Source organism: Microcaecilia unicolor, chromosome 6 (genome assembly GCF_901765095.1).
Source record: "Microcaecilia unicolor chromosome 6, aMicUni1.1, whole genome shotgun sequence".
NCBI lineage: Eukaryota > Metazoa > Chordata > Amphibia > Gymnophiona > Siphonopidae > Microcaecilia > Microcaecilia unicolor.
In genome coordinates this window covers 41041403-41059688 of record NC_044036.1, presented here as the reverse complement: position 1 = coordinate 41059688, position 18286 = coordinate 41041403, and positions in this window count along the sequence as shown.

Sequence of the window (18286 nt, the reverse complement as noted above, 5' to 3'; positions counted from 1 at the left end):
AAAAGATTCCTGTACAGTGAATAGTGCACATGAAGGATAACTGTATACATGTCAACCAGAATTAAATCACAAAAATAGAACATCAATATCCCTGTACAACATCTCTTAACTTATACATATCCCACAGGAAATCCAAATCTGCCAACTGCACAAGTGACTCCAAAGTTTTTGAAGTTTTTAACAATGTTTCCTAACCCCCTTCCCCCCCAAGCACCCCAATTAACTATAGTCATCTCCCACCCCTCCCCAACCCACCCCACCATCACCCTCCCCCCCTTCAACATTCACAGTGCTTCAGAAAAGGCTCCCAGATAGCCTCCCACTTCGCCTCCGTATGGCCCCATACCGCCCTGAGTCTCTCCATTTAACATATATACCATAGTTTATTTAACCACCTTGTCAATGGTGGGACTGCAGGCAGTTTCCAACAGCCAGCAATTACAACTCTCGCTGCCACCATTACTTGTCTGACTAACAGCGCTTGAGATTTTGTAAGACCTGGCAGGATTTTTGAAAATAGAAAATACTCAGGTGACCATTTAACGGCCTTTGAATCCACGTTTGCAATCTGTGTTGTATTGCTTTCCAACAGGCCTTAATTTTAATACAAGTCCACCAAATGTGGCCCATCGTTCCCCTCTGACCACACCCACGCCAACACAGTGGTGAAACCCCAGAAAACATGTGCTGCAACCGAACCGGAGTCAAATACCACCGGTATAGCACCTTAACTACATTCTCCTGATAAAGAACAGAGACAGAGATCTTAGACCAATTATTCTCAATGAAGGACCAGTCACCCTCATCAATAGACACCCCCAGCTCCTGTTGCCACCTCTCCCTGTGAGCATGATTAGGACCCAACCTTCCCCTTAAAAAGGAATACAAACATGTAATAAGACCCTTTGTTGTTCTGGAATCTTCACAAAGGTCTTCAATAAAAGAGTCTTCCTGCACTATGGTGGCCTGGATCTCCCTGGAGGTAAGAAAATGTCTTAACTGACAATAGGCAAACATCGCATTTAGTACAACTGTTCCTTTAGAGACTCAAAAGAAAGCACACTACCCTCTTCAAATAATTGACCCCAAGAAACCAGGCCCAAGGATTCCCATCGACGAAATATTCCTGATGAAACACCAGGGGGAAAGAGTGGATTATACGCTATGGGGGACAACTTAGATAACACCACTTCCGGCCTAGCAAACAATCCATCCCAATGAGTGAAAGTTGAAAGGCTCGAGGGACACAAATCTTTACGTAACACCCTATATTTACTGGGAATTCACATCAAGGCCCAAAGTGGACAAGAACCCACCTCAGCCTGCTCCAACTTCACCCACAGCTTATGAGGCTGATCCTGAAACCACTCAAAAGCCGCTCGTGCTTGAGCCGCCTTACAATGCCACAAAACATTTGGCACTCCCAAACCCCCCTTCTTCCTATCCTTATACAATAAAGTCCTAGGCAAACAAGGACGCTTATTGGCCCAAAAACAAAATGAACCAACTTGTCCTGCACACCTGCCAAGAAGCCTCTAGGAACCTGAATAGGAAGAACTTGAAACAAATACATCAGTCGTGGCAATACATTCATCTTTAAGACCGCAATTCTACCTAGCCAAGACAAAACAGTGTTATCCCACCTCTCTAGATCCCTATTGACCACCTTCAACAGTCTTGGATAATTAGCTGAGAATAACTCTGAGGGGTGAGGAGTGAGTGTAACCCCCATTTAAGTTAATCCTCCTTTAACCCATTTGAATGAGAAACAATGCTGGAGCGATTCCACAACCGATCGAGAAATTCCAACTGCCGGGGTCTCGGACTTACCCACATTTAATTTAAAACCTGAAACCATGGAGTATAATGACAGACCTTTCATCAGATTAGGTAACAAAATTAGGGGCTTTGTCAAAGAGAGAAGCACATCGTCAGCAAAAAGTGCCAATTTATATTCCCTATTGCCTACCTGAATTCCTGATATATTAGGTTCTGACCTAATATACATGGCAAGTGGCTCCATAACCAATGCGAAAAGCAAAGGTAAGAAAGGGCGTCCCTGTCTGGTCCCACGGTACAAAGAAAACATTGGAGAGCTACCGCCATTAACCCTAACACAGGCCCTAGGCGAGGTATACAAGGCCCGGATCCACCGAATAAAACCCGAACCTATTCCAAAACAATCTAACACTTGGAACATAAAAGGCCAATGAACTCTATCAAATGACTTTTCAGCATCCAACCCCAATAAACAAACAGGAAGATTACTTTTCTGAGCTATATGGAGTAAATTAACCATTCTACGAATATTATCCACTGCCTGTCTGCGAGGAATAAAGCCCGTCTGGTCTGGATGAATTAAGTCTGGCATAACCATTGCCAAACGATTGGCCAGTTCCTTTGCTAAGATTTTTATATCAGAATTTAGTATAGAAATGGGATGATATGAGGCACACCCACTCATAGTTTTACCCGGTTTGGGTATTACCGCTATCCAAGCTTCCATCATAGAAGAAGGAAATTCATCTCCCACTAGAATCTCATTTATGATTTCCATCAAAATAGGAGCCAATTCCCCCTTAAAAGCCTTATAAAATTCATTCGGTAGCCCATCCAGACCAGGCAACTTTCCAATTGGCAGGGCCTTAATCACCTTAACCTCTTCCACTGAAATTTTCGCATATGTCAATGTGACATCCACAAAAATATAATCAATTTGAGAATACGTTTCATGTGAGTAGGAATAAAACAAATAATCCCTGGCCCCCGGATGGGAAACTCGCCATACATCCGAGATCCCTAAATCTCTAACAAATCTACTCAAAGCTTGAGAGAGCAAGACATCCCCCCCAGACGGCATACCCGACCTATCTAGCACTGGATTATGCGTAGTGTTGAAGTCCCCCCCCCCCCACTATAAATTTCCCCTGAATACAAGAATTAAAATGACCCACCAACTTAGTCAAGAATCCTTTCTGCCCTTCATTAGGAGTATAGATCGAAGCTAGTGTAACAGCCTGGTCTCCCAATACCACACTGAGAAGTAAAAACCGCCCCTCTCTGACTCTCTTCACCCGCACCAGCTGCATCTGTAGAGTGGAGTGCAACATAATGGCCACCCCCCTTTTCTTAGAGCCATCTAATGCAGAAGCACAAAATACAGAGGGATAATGAGGGTGACACAAGAACTTCTCATGATCCCTTCTTATATGAGTTTCCTGGAGAAAATCACCTGTGGGTGAAAATGCATTAGTTGTTTAAACAATTTCTGACACTTTTGTGGAGAATTCAGGCCTTTCACATTATAGGATAGAAAATTTAAATCTGCAGTCATGTCATGTCAAACCTCTGCCTAGCAGGTACATCGTAAACTCACCTAAACCAGGAAGCCCCCCCCGAAGCACCACCCACACAAACAAAACTTCCCCCAAGGCAACCCAAAAAGCCTCCCCTCCAAACCCACAACCCGCCCCATCCCCTCCCCCCCTTTCCCCTCTACCCACAATCATACTCCCACCAGACAGCGCCCCGGGGCCATGAATGGGAAATCCAGGAAGCATTCCACTCAAACCAAATACACCCCCACACACCTCACACATACCCCGATTACACCCCCCACTCAAACGTTATGCACCGCAACATATATCATCAAACTACCCTCCTGCACACACTCTACCCTTATTCCTCCCACATCCGCTATAGTCCCACTGAAAACCTATGATAGCCTTAATATACCACCACTTCCATATCATCAATTTGACAGAGACAGACAGTCAGGATATCAATAAAACTACAGCCAAGTTTGTTTCCCTTGCTTCTTGGGCTTCTTCGATACTCTCTTCCATTTTTGTAACTGAGCTCTTGTCGCAGAAGCCAGGTCGCCTGGCGGTACCGCAGAACCATTCAGGCCAGCTTCATGCAAAAACTGCCAAGCCTCCGCAATCCTGCGAAACCTGACCTGTGAAACATAATGCAAATGGGAAAGTCCACCTGTACTTGATTTTTTCCTTTACCAAAATCTCCAGCACTGGTTTAATTGCCCGCCTTTGGGATAAAAGATGAGCAACCTGGGTTGGTGGAATCTCATTTCAAGCAATTGACTGAGCAAGCAGAAGAGTTCCCGTATAAAATAGATGACTTAGAGAACTGAGGCCGGAGAAACAACCTCCGGTTTCACGGAGTTCCCGAGAATGGCAATATGGAGGATATACCATCTATTGTGAGGACACTGTGTGTGAAAATATTGGGAGAAAGCTTGGAAGCTGAAGCTGTTGAGATGGATCGTGCACATAGAGCACTTGGAAAAACTACAGATAGCCGACCTAGGGATATTATAGTACGATTTACATCTTATGCTCTTAAGGAGAAAATATGGTTGAAAGCCCGCCAATTACGATCACTGGATTACAATGATACGAGGGTGTCGGTTTTCCAGGACTTGTCTTTGTTTACTGTTCGTCCACGCACTCTTCCAGGACCTCAACTCGGCCTCCCAGCTCACGAATATCAATTCTTATAGCGTCCATGTGCTTTAGAATTTCTAGCTTGGACGTCTTGATATCCTCTCGTATCTCATCCAAATATTTCACCAGTTCTCTGGAAAAGCCCTTTGTAGGTGCTATTCGCCTAGTGTCAACGTGTGAGTAGGCCGAGTCTGATGCAGACAAACGGTCCTGCGTGGGAGAAGCAGGGAGCGAAAGGCCCTGCGCCGATTGCCTCGCCGAACATCGTTCTCCCTCCCTGAGTTGCGTCGGCGAGCTTTTACTCATCACGACCCGTACGCCACCTCGAATTTCTTCCAGCAATCTGAGAGGGAATCGGGAGCGGATGGCGGCCGATGAAGCAATTTAGTCGCAGGGAAGTGCAGGAGCTAAAGTCTCAAGTGTCCATTCGACTTCGTGACGTCACTTCCTCTCCTGATCTCCCTTTTTATTTTACCTGTTATCCTTCAATGAGAAAATAAATAGATCATTGTCCAAGCTCTCTTTGATTCCAGCACAGCTGAGAACTTTGTGGATGAATAGCTGATACACCAGAATGACATTTCTGTGAATCCCCTCAGAGAACCCCTCTGTATTTCCTCAGTCTACAGAGACCCACTGCCAGGGCATCTGTGGGCTATTACTCAACCTATTTCCCTTCAGGTGGGGTTCCCGCATCAAGAAACGTGGCCAGTGGCATTGGACTTCTGATGCAGATCAGTTGGCCGAAACACAGGCTCGTGTCGAGTCACACCATGTTTTAATTAAAAGTTTTAACAGCACCATTACTGACTGTGTGTGCTTTTATTGTCATATTCACTGTGTTTGTTTGCCATCCTGTCTGTGAATACACGAGCCAATCATCACTCATGCACTAACATAAACGGGGACATTTTGCAATGAGCTGCAGATTACAGCCACATTTTTAATGCAGCAGTAATTGAATACTGCCTCTCATAGTAAATTTTTTGTGGCAAGGTCATGGTACATGCCTGCGGTCACCGGCTCTAACATGCAGCTTTTTGCATCGACACCAGCGAGCTCTTACAAATGCTTGAAAGAGGCCCACAAACTGGCATCAGCAAAAAGGCTTTTCTAATGCTCAAACTGTTTTAGTGGGAAGATTATGATGAGAATACCAGAGGCAACAGAAAGTCTCCTCTAGCAATGCTTTGCAATTTTGTGCACTCATTCGTATGAGCGAAACTGCAAAATGGCACATGTTTCATTAATTTGAGTAGATAAACAGGATGTACTAGGCAATTAACCAGGATGTGTCTTAGAAACATGTGACAATAAAATAAACAGCAATAGTATTGCAGGCTTCATTTTCCCCAAAAATGAATGCCAGTATCATCCCCCACCATGAAAACACCAAATGCCTCCAAGAACTCATTACTGACCCTGAGAAAAACAGATGCACCAAGTAAGTTGTAGAATGGATCTGAATTTAGACCAAACATAAACACTGTGGGAGGCATCCTAAAATGCTGTTCTGTGTAGAAGGTAGTTATTTAAAGCAGAAGAGAGAGACTGTCAACAATACTGTTTTGAAAACTAATGAGATTTTTTTTGTGTGTTTCTGTTAGAGACACAAACACTGGCATGACATTGTGGAGCAAAGGGGTATTTGGTACACTCACCAGGGGCGTAGCCTGACCTCATGGTCGGAGGGGACCAGAGCCCGAGGTTGGGGGCCCATTTTGAGTGCCACCCCGCCACCCCCCACCGCCACGCCACGCCTCACCTCAACTCCTCTCCCCCCGCCTCGCCTCCTCGCTGCTTCCCCTCACAAACAAATAACGTTGCTGGCAGGGGTCCCCAACCCCCACCAGCCAAATCAGGGGCCCGGTTGAAATTTGCGGGGTCCCAGGCCCCTGTGGCCCCCCATAGCTACGCCCCTGACACCCACAACTAGAAGCTGTTGAGGATCAAAAGGCAAGAATGAATCACAGGTTCAGTGGGTCCACTCATGTCGACTACTAGAAAAACAGGCCCCCCCCCCCACCAATATTTAAAGACCATGGCGAGCAACAATTGTTTGACTTCAAATGAAAACCGTGGGATTTTAAATTTGTAAATTTATGGTAGGGGTGTATAAAATACTGAGGGGAACAGGTAGACACGAATCCCTTGTTTACTCTTTCCAAAAACCCAAGGACTAGAAGGCACATAAGGAAGCTACTAAGTAGTAAACTTAAATCAAATAAGAGAAAATATTTCTTCCTGTTCTGCCCCCTATTTGCATGGAGGCAGGGAATTGCCCTTGAACTACAAATCCCTGTAATCCTGTAGTTCCCTGTGATAGGCTTTTTCAGAGCACATGTGCAACTCCTTGTGTCCTTGTGTAGCTGGAGGTTTTTTTGACGTGATTGATCTATCGCTAAAAGACAGCTCTTTAAGTTCTAAAGCCTTTTTGCGATTTCTGAGGTTTTTTTTCCCTCCTGTCTATACAAAAATCTACAAAAATTAGAAAAATAACAATGTATTTGTTTGGTATTTTTTGTTTTTAAAAAAGTATTGCGATGTATTTTTCTCCAAACCTTTGGTTGCTATGTAAAAAGACACATCAATTACAGAGAGCTGTATGAACATATTACATCCCTCGCACAAACTTGGTTGAAGCTGCTGATGGAGGCAGGGGAAACATGCCATTGTGTTACACTGTACATGTGCACTTTCTATCTTGCTTATCGGGTTTACAGTTTCTTAATCTACTGAATCTAGTGATCTGCTGCTGGTCTACATCCACAGGTTAAGAGAGGAAAACCCATCCACTTAACCTCAGGTGTCTGACTTGACTTTGACAAATGCCTTACTTATAAATCACACAGAGCTTTTTGCTTTTCTAAGAGTAGTGTCTCTCAACTTTCTCCTGGAAGGAGACCTAGATAGTTGGGTTTTCAGGATTGCTAACAATGAGTATGCCTGAGAAAAATTTGCATATACCAGAACCCATTATGGGGGCAATTGTATAACTGGGTGATTCCATTTAGGTGCTCGGAGGTCCAGTGGGAGGAGAGTATTCTATAATAGTGCCAAGCAGTGGCGTAGCGGGGGCGGCTGCCACCCGGGGCGGATCGTCGCTGCACCCCCCCCCCTCCGGGTGCAGACCAACACGACACCCCCCCACCGGCGTCAACACCCCCCCACCCCCGGCATAGCGCCACCCCGACACGGTCCCCATCTGCCTACAAGCTCCATCCATCTGCAGCGCTGCTGTAAAGAAGAAATCGCTTTGTCAGCCCTTCCCTCACTCACTGTGTCCCGCCCTTGAGGAAATAGGAAGTTACATCAGAGGGCGGGAGACAGTGAGTGAGGGAAGGGCCGACGAAGCGATTTCTTCTTTACAGCAGTGCTGCAGATGGATGGAGCTCGTAGGCAGGTGGGGACCGTGTCGGGGGGGAGGCGCTGCACCGGGGGGGGGGGGGTGGATGGATGCACCCCCACCCATTGACACCTGGGGTGGACCGCCCCCACCGCCCCGCCCTTGCTACGCCTCTGGTGCCAAGGCCCCTAGGTTCTGTTATAGAATACTAACGTAATCTTGTATCGATCCACCTGATATCTCCTGTCTACTAGATTGTAAGCTCTTTGAGCAGGGACTGTCTTTCTTCTATGTTTGTGCAGCGCTGCGTACGCTTTGTAGCACTATAGAAATGCTAAATAGTAGTAGTAGAAGTAGATTCTTCTTAGTTTCCAGCGCGTTCTGAAGGCTTTCTTTGCAACTGAGGTTATTTAGTCATCAAGTGTCAGGTTCTGGTCTAGCACGTCTCTCAGGACTTTGATTGTTCTCTAGTGGGAAACTTGTTTGGTCGATCGTGAAGGTGTGGTAGGGGAGAGGGTGATCGGTACTTGATATAACCAGGAATTTGGTTTTCTCTCTGTTTAACGTTAACCTAAAGGTGGAGGCCCAGGTCTCCATTGTATCTAGGCCTGTCCGAATCCCGTCTGTGATATCTGTTAGGTTGCCCAAGAAGGGTATGTATATTGTCACGTCGTCTGCATAAATGTGTGATTTCAGCATCAGTTCTTCTAGCTTTTTACCTAGTGGAGCCATTGAGGGGCATAATTGAAAGGGGCGCCTAAGTTTTCTTGAGGATGTCCTCGCAAAACGTCCCGGTGAAGGGGCGGGGAAACCCATATTATCAAAACAAGATGGGCGTCCATCTTTTGTTTCAATAATACGGTTGGGGATGCCCAAATCGCGAAATTTAGGTTGAGCTTAGAGATGGTCGTTCTCAGAGATGGTCGTCCCCGATTTTCTCCCATAATGGAAACTGAGGACGCCCATCTCAGAAATGACCAAATGCAAGCCATTTGGTCGTGGGAGGAGCCAGCATTCGTAATGCACTGGTCCCCCTCACATGCCAGGACACCAACCGGGCACCCTAGGGGGCACTGCAGTGGACTTCAGAAATTGCTCCCAGGTGCATAGCTTCCTTACCTTGTGTGCTGAGCCCCCCAAACCCACTCCCCACAACTGTACACCATACCATAGCCCTAAGGGGTGAAGGGGGGTACCTACATGTGGGTACAGTGGGTTTCTTTTGGGTTTTGAAGGGCTCACATTTACCACCACAAGTGTAACAGGTAGGGGGGGATGGGCCTAGGTGTGCCTACCTGAAGTGCACTGCACCCACTAAAACTGCTCCAGGGACCTGCATACTGCTGTCATGGAGCTGGGTATGACATTTGAGGCTGGCATAGAGGCTGGCAAAAAAATATTTAAAAAGTTTTTTTTTTTAGTTTGGGAGGGGGTTAGTGACCACTGGGGGAGTAAGGGGAGGTCATCCCCGATTCCTTCCGGTGGTCATCTGGTCAGTTCGGGCACCTTTTTGAGGCTTGTTCGTAACAAAAAATGGACCAAGTAAAGTCACCCAAGTGCTCGTCAGGGACGCCCTTCTTTTTTCCATTATGGGTCGAGGAAGCCCACATATTAGGGATGCCCCAGCCCCACCTTCGCTATGCTTCCTACACGCCCCCGTGAACTTTGGTCATCCGCACAACGGAAGGCAGTTGAGGACACCCAAAATCGGCTTTTGATTATGCCGATTTGGGCGACCCTGGGAGAAGGACGCCCATCTCCCGATGTGTGTCGAAAGATGGGCGCCCTTCTCTTTCAAAAATAAGCCTGATTGTGATGTTAAATAGTGTTGGGGACAGAGGAGAACACTGTGGGACTCTGCAGCCTGGTGACCATGCTCTGGAGATGTTAAGTGCTGCCTCAGGAGCTGTTGCTGTGCATCTTTAAATTTCTATGCTATGACCTGGGATTCCTCTCTTGGATCGGTTTCTGAGTTCCAGCTCCCTTGTGGGTCCTTTGCTTGGGTAAGAGTCAGCGTGGTTCATCACTGGGACATGTGCTGGGATGGATTTAATGTTCAGTGTGTTTGAGTTTCTTCTGTGGTTTGGGTCTGCCGGTCAGATTGTCGGTGCCGCTCACTCATTGAGAGGAAGCTCTTCTTCGCTGTGGGAGAGTCCTTCTTTCCTCTCTCCAGCAGCGCGGGTGCCGTCCTCAGATCATGTCATGCCAGGAATAACATAGAAACATAGTAACATAGTAAATGATGGCAGAAAAAGACCTGCACGGTCCATCCAGTCTGCCCAACAAGATAAAACTCATATGTGCTACTTTTTGTGTATACCTTACTTTGATTTGTACCCGTCCTTTTCAGGGCACAGACCATGTAAGTCTGCCCAGCACTGTCCCCGCCTCCCACCAGCGGCTCTGGCACAGACCGTATAAGTCTGCCCAGCACTATCCCCGCCTCCCGCCACCAGCTCTGCCACCCAATCTCGGCTAAGCTCCTTAGGATCCATTCCTTCTGACTTGCAGAGATCTGCCTGGAAGGGGAAATGGCCGTACCCTCCTGCTGTAACCAAGCGGGTGTCCCATGGTCTAAGATGGCGGTTTCTCGACATTGTGCGCGATCAGGGGCTCCAACCCAGGGTCCTGCCTGCCACAGTACTAGTCAATGCAGGTAGGGGTTTGGGGAGCCCATAGCGCTGTGACCCTCCTAGCGGTGGCCTCATATATATATATATATATATATATATATATATATATATATATGTGTGTGTGTGTGTGTGTGTATGTGCATTTATGCACGTATATGCTTGTGTTCTAAACATTTACATATGTATTACACCTGTAAATGTGAGCATCTAGTTTATAGACTTGCCCTTCTATGCAAATCAATATCATTCATGTTTTTTTTTTGTTTTGTTACATTTGTACCCCGCACTTTCTCACTCATGGCAGGCTCAATGCGGCTTACATGGAGCAATGGAGGGTTAAGTGACTTGCCCAGAGTCACAAGGAGCTGCCTGTGCCAGGAATTGAACTCACTTCCTCCGGACCAAAGTCCACCACCCTAACCACTAGGCCACTCCTCCCAGGGCCGGTCTTAGCAAGTGCGGGGCCCTATGCAGACCAATTTGGTGGGGCCCCATCCTAGCCCCGCCTACCCTAGCTCTGCCTCCACACTAGCTCCACCCCTTTGATAAGATTATTCCATTTTTAGAACATTTTTTTATTTATGAAATTTCAAATAAAGATAAATGAAGCTAAACCTGTACAAAAAAAACTGATTGAAATAATAAGCACAATGCTATCATGAAACCTCCCCTCCCCAGAAATTATTCAGTTCAAGTCCACTACAATTAGTAGCGGGCCCAAGCCGGGGGTGGATGCCGCGCCGGTGGTGGCGGGAGTGGAGTGGCCGAGCCGCGGGAATGGGGATCATCTCAGGCGACTAAGGCGAGCAGCGGCAGAGGTCGGAGCGGAGGCACGAGCGAGGCAGAGTTGAGGCGCTGCGCGGGGCCCCCTTAGGCATGCTGTGCGGGGCCCCCTCAGGCGCGGGGCCCTATGCGGTCACCTTGGTCGCCTCTGCCTAAGCCCGGCCCTGACTCCTCCACTTCATTGTCGTAATCCCGAAACCCCGACTGGATAGGTGTGCCTCCAGCAGACAGTTGAGATCAGTGTCCCAGTGGATGCAAATTTGACATAGGACTGGAAGCACTAAGCATTTTGACTTTTGACACAAAATGCTTCTTTGTGAGATTCCACTTATATATATGTACCCAGGACTGTGAAGGGCAGTCTCTTGCATGTAGCATTTTCATGTCCATCCAAGACCGTGCAGGCTGATCTCTCGCATGCCCTTTCTCTAGGAGTATTAAATCACAGCCATCTACGTCGTATGCATTCCAGGCTGAAGAGCATGTATTTAAAGTAGCACAGAGCAACCAATAACATATGTGTGGACAGAACTATGCTGGTGCCCCTCTCAGGAATGCACACATTATACATTTTATGGAAAACAGGCAAGCCCAGGGCTAATAGTAATGGATAAAATTGTCTACAACAGATGCTCCTAATTACCAGCAAGGAAAGGGGATACAAAACTTCTGTTTCCTATTTATTTTATTCTTTTCTAGAGGGATGGAGTATTACAGACAGCTCACAGAGTTAACCCCTGCATCTTCAAAATATCAACTTGCCAGCTTTTCAGTTCTATAACTTCCTCTGTTAGTCTTGTTCATGTGGCTTCTTTCTGTGTGTCTTTAGCATAGTTTATTTCAAATAATTGTTATTTTTAAAAGGCATTAGAGACGTAGGCATGTTTAAACATACATTTCCATTCTTGAGTCAGCTGATTTGTGCATGGTATGTTCGTGATCTCCATAACATAATTGATGCCTTTATGGGGTTCTTATAAGGGATCATTCCTTCAGTGCACTGGTTTAATTAGAATATTAAGAAGAGCTTTAACAAATATTAAGCAGTAATACAGTATTTCATAAGAAATGGTACAAAAAAAAAGAAAGAAGGGGATTCTTACTGACGTTGTTTGTTTCTTAATTAAAATATGTTTCATTAGTACTGCTGCTTTTCAATTAGTGGGGCCTTGCAAAGCAGGCACCAGTGAGCTTGAGATACCCAATCTGCCTGACATATGTTTCAAGGACTAAATACAATCTTTTGAATGAGTCTTTTTCTCCTCATTAAGGGATCTGTGTTCCTTTTAATGCAGATTACAGTGGAACACCATGAATTTGTCAGAAGTCTCTACAAAGCCTTTGATTTACCATCCTTTAAGAAAAGAAGTGAGTCACAAAGGCACAAGGGCTGGATCAAACCCTGAGCCAGCTTGTGTTGCATCCTCATCTTTGGGTTAATCCTACGATATAAACCACACCGATAGGAGTTAATTTTCAGCTGATGCAGTCCCCGGCTTAAGTTAAATGTTGACACGGGCATTTATATTTAACTTAATCCATATATTCAGTGCCATTATCCATATAGGTAGAGGTGCTCAATACACAGAATTTAGTGACCACACTGGCATTAACTTTTTATTTTTGTCCTGCTGTTCAATAGGCCTAAACTAAGTGTATAACTTATCTGCATTGCTGCTGAATGTTGCTGTTATTTGCATAGTTTTTTTTAGCCTGTCCTCATTCCTTCCCTAACCCCGCCCACAAATATGCAGATAATAACTGTCCACTTAATAATTGAAAATGTTTGATATTAGAAATATATGAATAGACTATATGTTTGTTAACGCAAAATTACCTTTAAATATCAGTCCGATACAGTATAATAATTCATTCACTCAGAACACTCCCAGATTAACTATTAAAAGTCTCACAACAATGGGTACAAAGCAGAAGTGGGATACTTTACAACTCAACATACTAAAAAGATCCTAATGACAGTCACATTCTAGAGTCACATCAATGACAGCAACACAAACACCTTCCACTGCAGACCCTCTGTGAAGTAACCAAAAACCTTGCAAATAGAAGATTATCATACTATAGCAGCACCAAGTTCATGAACTCAAATTGCACCAACCCTACCTATGAAAAGTCAGCACTGTAAATATAGCAAAGTTAATTACCAGTAGCAGGTGTTCTCCGAGGACAGCAGGTATATATTTTATGTGGGTGATATCATCCACTGAGCCCGGTGCAAACAATGCCATTGTGCACTGTCACTTTAAAACTTTGAGGCAGTGCCCCCACCACACATACACGGGTGCTTTCCCACCCAATGCTCGAGCGAGTGCAGAACCAGCAGTATAAAACTAAAACTAAGAAGACAACTTCCGGGGAGGGGGGAGGGGTGTGAGAATAGATGTCTGCTGTCCTCAGAGAACACCTGCTATAGGTAAGTAACTTTGCTTTCTCTGAGGACAAGCAGGCATGATATTCTCATATGTGGGACTCATCAGCTGCCAGGCGCAGAAATGTAATTATAATCTTGGCAACTAAGGAAAAAGTGAGCCTGGTGGAAAAAAGGGCTGGAGGGTAGAGTTGGCATTCAAGTAGTAAAAAGATTTTGTAGGACTCTTGTCCAAACTGGCTAACACACCTAGAATTCTGCTCCAGACCATAGGAGTCACCTTTTCAAAAATGATTGGGGGTGCTAAACTCAATGGAAATTACCAATTTCTGGACACAATGAAGACGTTTGCTCAGTACTGAGGCTATAGCACCCACAGAGCTGACTCCTGTGCGCCACCCAGTAGTGAGCAAAAGCAGAGTGCAGAGACTCAAAACTCAAAGTACTGGATTTCAGAAGCACTGATTTTGGCAAAATGGGGGAATACCTGAAGAAGGAGCTGATGGCATGGGTAGGCAATGGAGAAGTAGAACTGCAGTGGTCCAAGCTGAAAGCTGCTACAAATATGGCAACAGACCTTTATACAAGGAAAGTAAACAAAAACAAGAGAAGCAGGAAGCCTATATAGTTCTCTAAACAAGTGCCAAAAAAATAAGGGCAAAAAAAGATTTCATTCAAGAAATACAGAAGGATGCAACAAGAAGATCACGGAAAAAATTACTGGATTAAACTCAAAGAAGCGAAGAGGTAAATACAGCTAGCGAAAGCGCAGGTGGAAGAAAAAATGACTAAAGTTGTAAAGAGAGGTGATAAAACCTTTTTCAGATATATTGGGGACAGGAGGAAAGCTAGGAATGGAATTGGAAGACTTGAAAGATGCTGAGAGTGGCTATGTGCAGAGTGATGATGATAATGCTAATGTGCTAAATTACTACTTTACTTTGGTGTTCATGGAAGAAAATCCTGGACAAGGACCATGGTCAGCCGATGAGGGTATATCTGGGAATGGAGTGGATATTGCCCTGTTCATGGAAGAAAGTGTTTATAAACAGCTTGTAAATCTGAAAATGGACAAAGCTATGGGGACGGATGGGATACGTCCCAGGATACTGAGGGAACTCAAAGAAATCCTGGCAGGACCTCTTAAGGATGTATTTAATAGAGCTTTAGAGATGGGAGAGGTTCCACGGGATTGGAGATGAGCTGATGTGGTCAGGAAAGAAGTGGGAAACTACAGGCTGGTAAGGCTCAAGTCGGTGGTAGGAAAAATAATGGAGTCACTGCTAAAGGAAAATATATTTCACTTTCTAGAAGCCAATGGGTTGCAAGATCTGAGGCAACATGGCTTTACCAAAGGAAAATTCTGGCAACAGGGGGTGGTGGTAAATGGAATTCACTCGGAGAAAAGGAAGGTGAGCAGTGAAGTGCCTTAGGGGTTGGTGCTGGGGCTGATTCTGTTTAATATATTTATGAGAGACATTGCTGAAGGATTAAAAGGAAACGTTTGCCTTTTTGCAGATGACACGAAGATAGCCAATAGAGTGGATACCTTGGAGGGAGTAGAAACCATGAGAAGACATCTCCAAACATTACAAGAATGGTCAAAGGTCTGACAGTTAAAATTTAGTTCAAATCGCACAATTAACCCTATCCAAGTAAATAATTCACAAATCCACATGTATTTATATTTTTAAATTTAAAATTTTTTTTGTGTTAGGTGCTCAGAGTGAAAAGTTCAATACTAGTAAATCACACTGGAAACAAAAGGCTTCAGTAGTATTCAAAGACACTCATGGCCAACCATCATTGCATCATATCATCCAAAGTCCCTCATGAGAGACTCCTTAGGAAATTAAAAAGTCATGGGATATGAAGTGGTTCTGTTTTCTGGATTGATAATCAGTTAAAAGACAGGAAACAGACAGTAAGACTAAATGGTCAGTTTTCCAAATGGAAAAAGGTCAATAGTAGCATGCCCCAAGAGTCCGTAGAAGAATTTGTGTTATTTAACATTCAGAAATGATCTGGAAAAAGGAACCATGAGTGAGGTGATTACATTTTCAGATGACAAATGATTATTGCTGTAGTTGTTAAACTAGCAGAGGACTGTAAGGAATCTCCGAAGGATCTTATGAGAAAAGAAACTGGACTTCTAAATGGCAAATTAAATTTAACGTGGACAAGCACAAAGGGATGCACATGGGGAAAAATAATCCCAACTAATGAGTTACTGCCCAGGAAATGCACTTTGGCATAATTGTGGGTAGTGCATTGAACTTTTCAGACCAGTGTACTGCTGCTGCCAAAAAGCCAAACCAACCCCCCACCCCCTCCCCGCCAAAAAAACAGAAGAAGAATGTTTGTGATTATTTGAAAAGGAATGAAGAATATCATTATGAGTCTGTATAGGTCTCCCTGGTGTGGCCATGCCTTAATAACTATGTGAATTTTGATTGGCCCATCTCAAAAAGGATATATCAGAACAAGAAAATACTAAGTGAAAACCACAAAAATGATAAAGGAAATAGAACACCTCCCTTGTAAAGAAAGGATAAATAGGTTAGAGCTCCTCAGCTTGGAGAAAAGAAGATTGAGAGGGTATGTGATATTTTATACAAATCATGAGTAGGATGAAATGATTTAAACAGGGAACAGTTATTTAACTTTTCAAATAACTTCAAAATAAGAGGGCATTCCATGACACTAATAACTAGCAGGTGTCCTCATACGGCAAGATACTTGGTGGCTCTCCTTCAGCTCAACTGGATCCAAAGTGGCCTCAACTTAAAAATTAGTGAAGACCACTGATACATAACTATTAGCCAGACAGACTTTGGAAAACCATCGCTTATACCTGGAAATGAGCTACAAGAAATAGATCTATATTGTTCTTGTGATACAAATTGGCCTTGTTGGAGACAGGATGCTGGGCTCAACAGACCTTGGTCTGACTCAACATGGCTTTTCTTTTGTTTCCATGAGAAGGTTGAACATCGGTGTTTTCCCCTAGATCCACACATTTGATAAAGATTTGTACAATTCTCATGCCCTAATAAGTGTGCTGTTTTGCAGCCATTCTGCATCAGATGCACAATAAATTTCCAAGACATGTCAGGGGTCCATAAAGATCACGACAGGCATATTTTTGGGGAGGTGGGAGAAATCCAAGTATTTCAGAAATACATGCCTTTAGTTATGCCTCCTAATAGCTTTTTGGATTTGCATCTAATCCACACCACATTTCCAGAATATGTTAGGGGAGCAGAAAGGAGTTGGAGAAGGTTATTGTTGCCCAGATCCATATACGGCCTCACTGTTTGGATGGAATTAGTGTATGCAGGCCATGCGCAGCCTCAGTATGCCAGGGAAGTTTATCTTATGTTTTAAAAAAGAGTTGGGGAAGTAGAGAATACAGAAATAACAGATTAGAATCCTTTAAGACATGTATTATTTGGAAATGTGAAAAGTATAGCATATAATTCAGTTACCTGTTGTTGAGGTAACTCCTTATGCATTTTGCCATTTGTGCTAGGCAAAATGACACCTCTGCTGCCCCCAAACCCCACTTATATCTGTTTTATTTTATTCTATTTCTATTGATTACCTTTATAGCCATTTAAATTTTTACAAGCGATAAAACAACTTGTTGGAAATACAGAGAAAGTAATATATAGGAATTATTTCAGCCAGGTAATTCTATTCTCTTCCTTAGACCACTAAATAGGGAGAGTGAAACAAGACAAGGAGATCACTTAAACAATAAACAGAAAAAAACGTGGTATTAACCTGATTATTCCCAGATATTACTCGTCTAATTCATTATTCCACATTGATCATCTGGTTGGCTTCTTCAAGGCCAATACGGTGTATAGTCAAATCATTTCATTGAAAACATACTTATTGTCCAATATTAGTTAGAAATAATACATCTGATTACATTCGTTCTCTTTTAAAAACCAGAAGTTATTTAACAATACATATACTTAAGTCTCTAACTCAGATCCCACTGATTAAAGTAATCCCAGTTTTCACAGGCTTCACTCCTTTTAAAGTAATAATTGAGGAAATATTTCTGAGGAAAACTTTAGGAGTCATACCTGGAACTCTGGGAAAAACAATAATCTCGATATTAATCATCTATAATAAAATTCATTTTAATTTTCAAAGTTTCTGGTCTATTATCATTTTCAAAATCATAACCACTTCTTGCTCGTGTAGAATCATTTGTTATATCAATTTTTCACTCTCAAAGGGTTCAGTTAAATTGTCCATGTAACTCTCTAATAAAATTATATCTGAAACAAAATTATTTACTGCCACCGTTAGGTCCCGAAGCGCCTTCCAGATGGTATTCAATGTAACCTCCACGGGAGCCAAAAACAAGTTGATTTCTCTTAGGTGTTTAGGAGTAGTTCTGCCGATTCGGGTTCTGCTGTAAATGTCCTCCGTTTCGGCATATGCCTCTAACTCACTCCTCCACTCCTTTGGACATGGTGGCTGAATAATTCGGGAGCGATGGAGTTGTTTCTTCCAGGTCCAAGAGCGTCGATGCTCCTTTGCCGGCGCTAATCAAAGGACTCGCCAGCCCTTTCATCTGTGGGCAGTTTGTCACGCAGCAGTCCCGCACTTGCTGCTCAGGGCACAAAACGCTGGCCATCGGCGGCTGACCGCC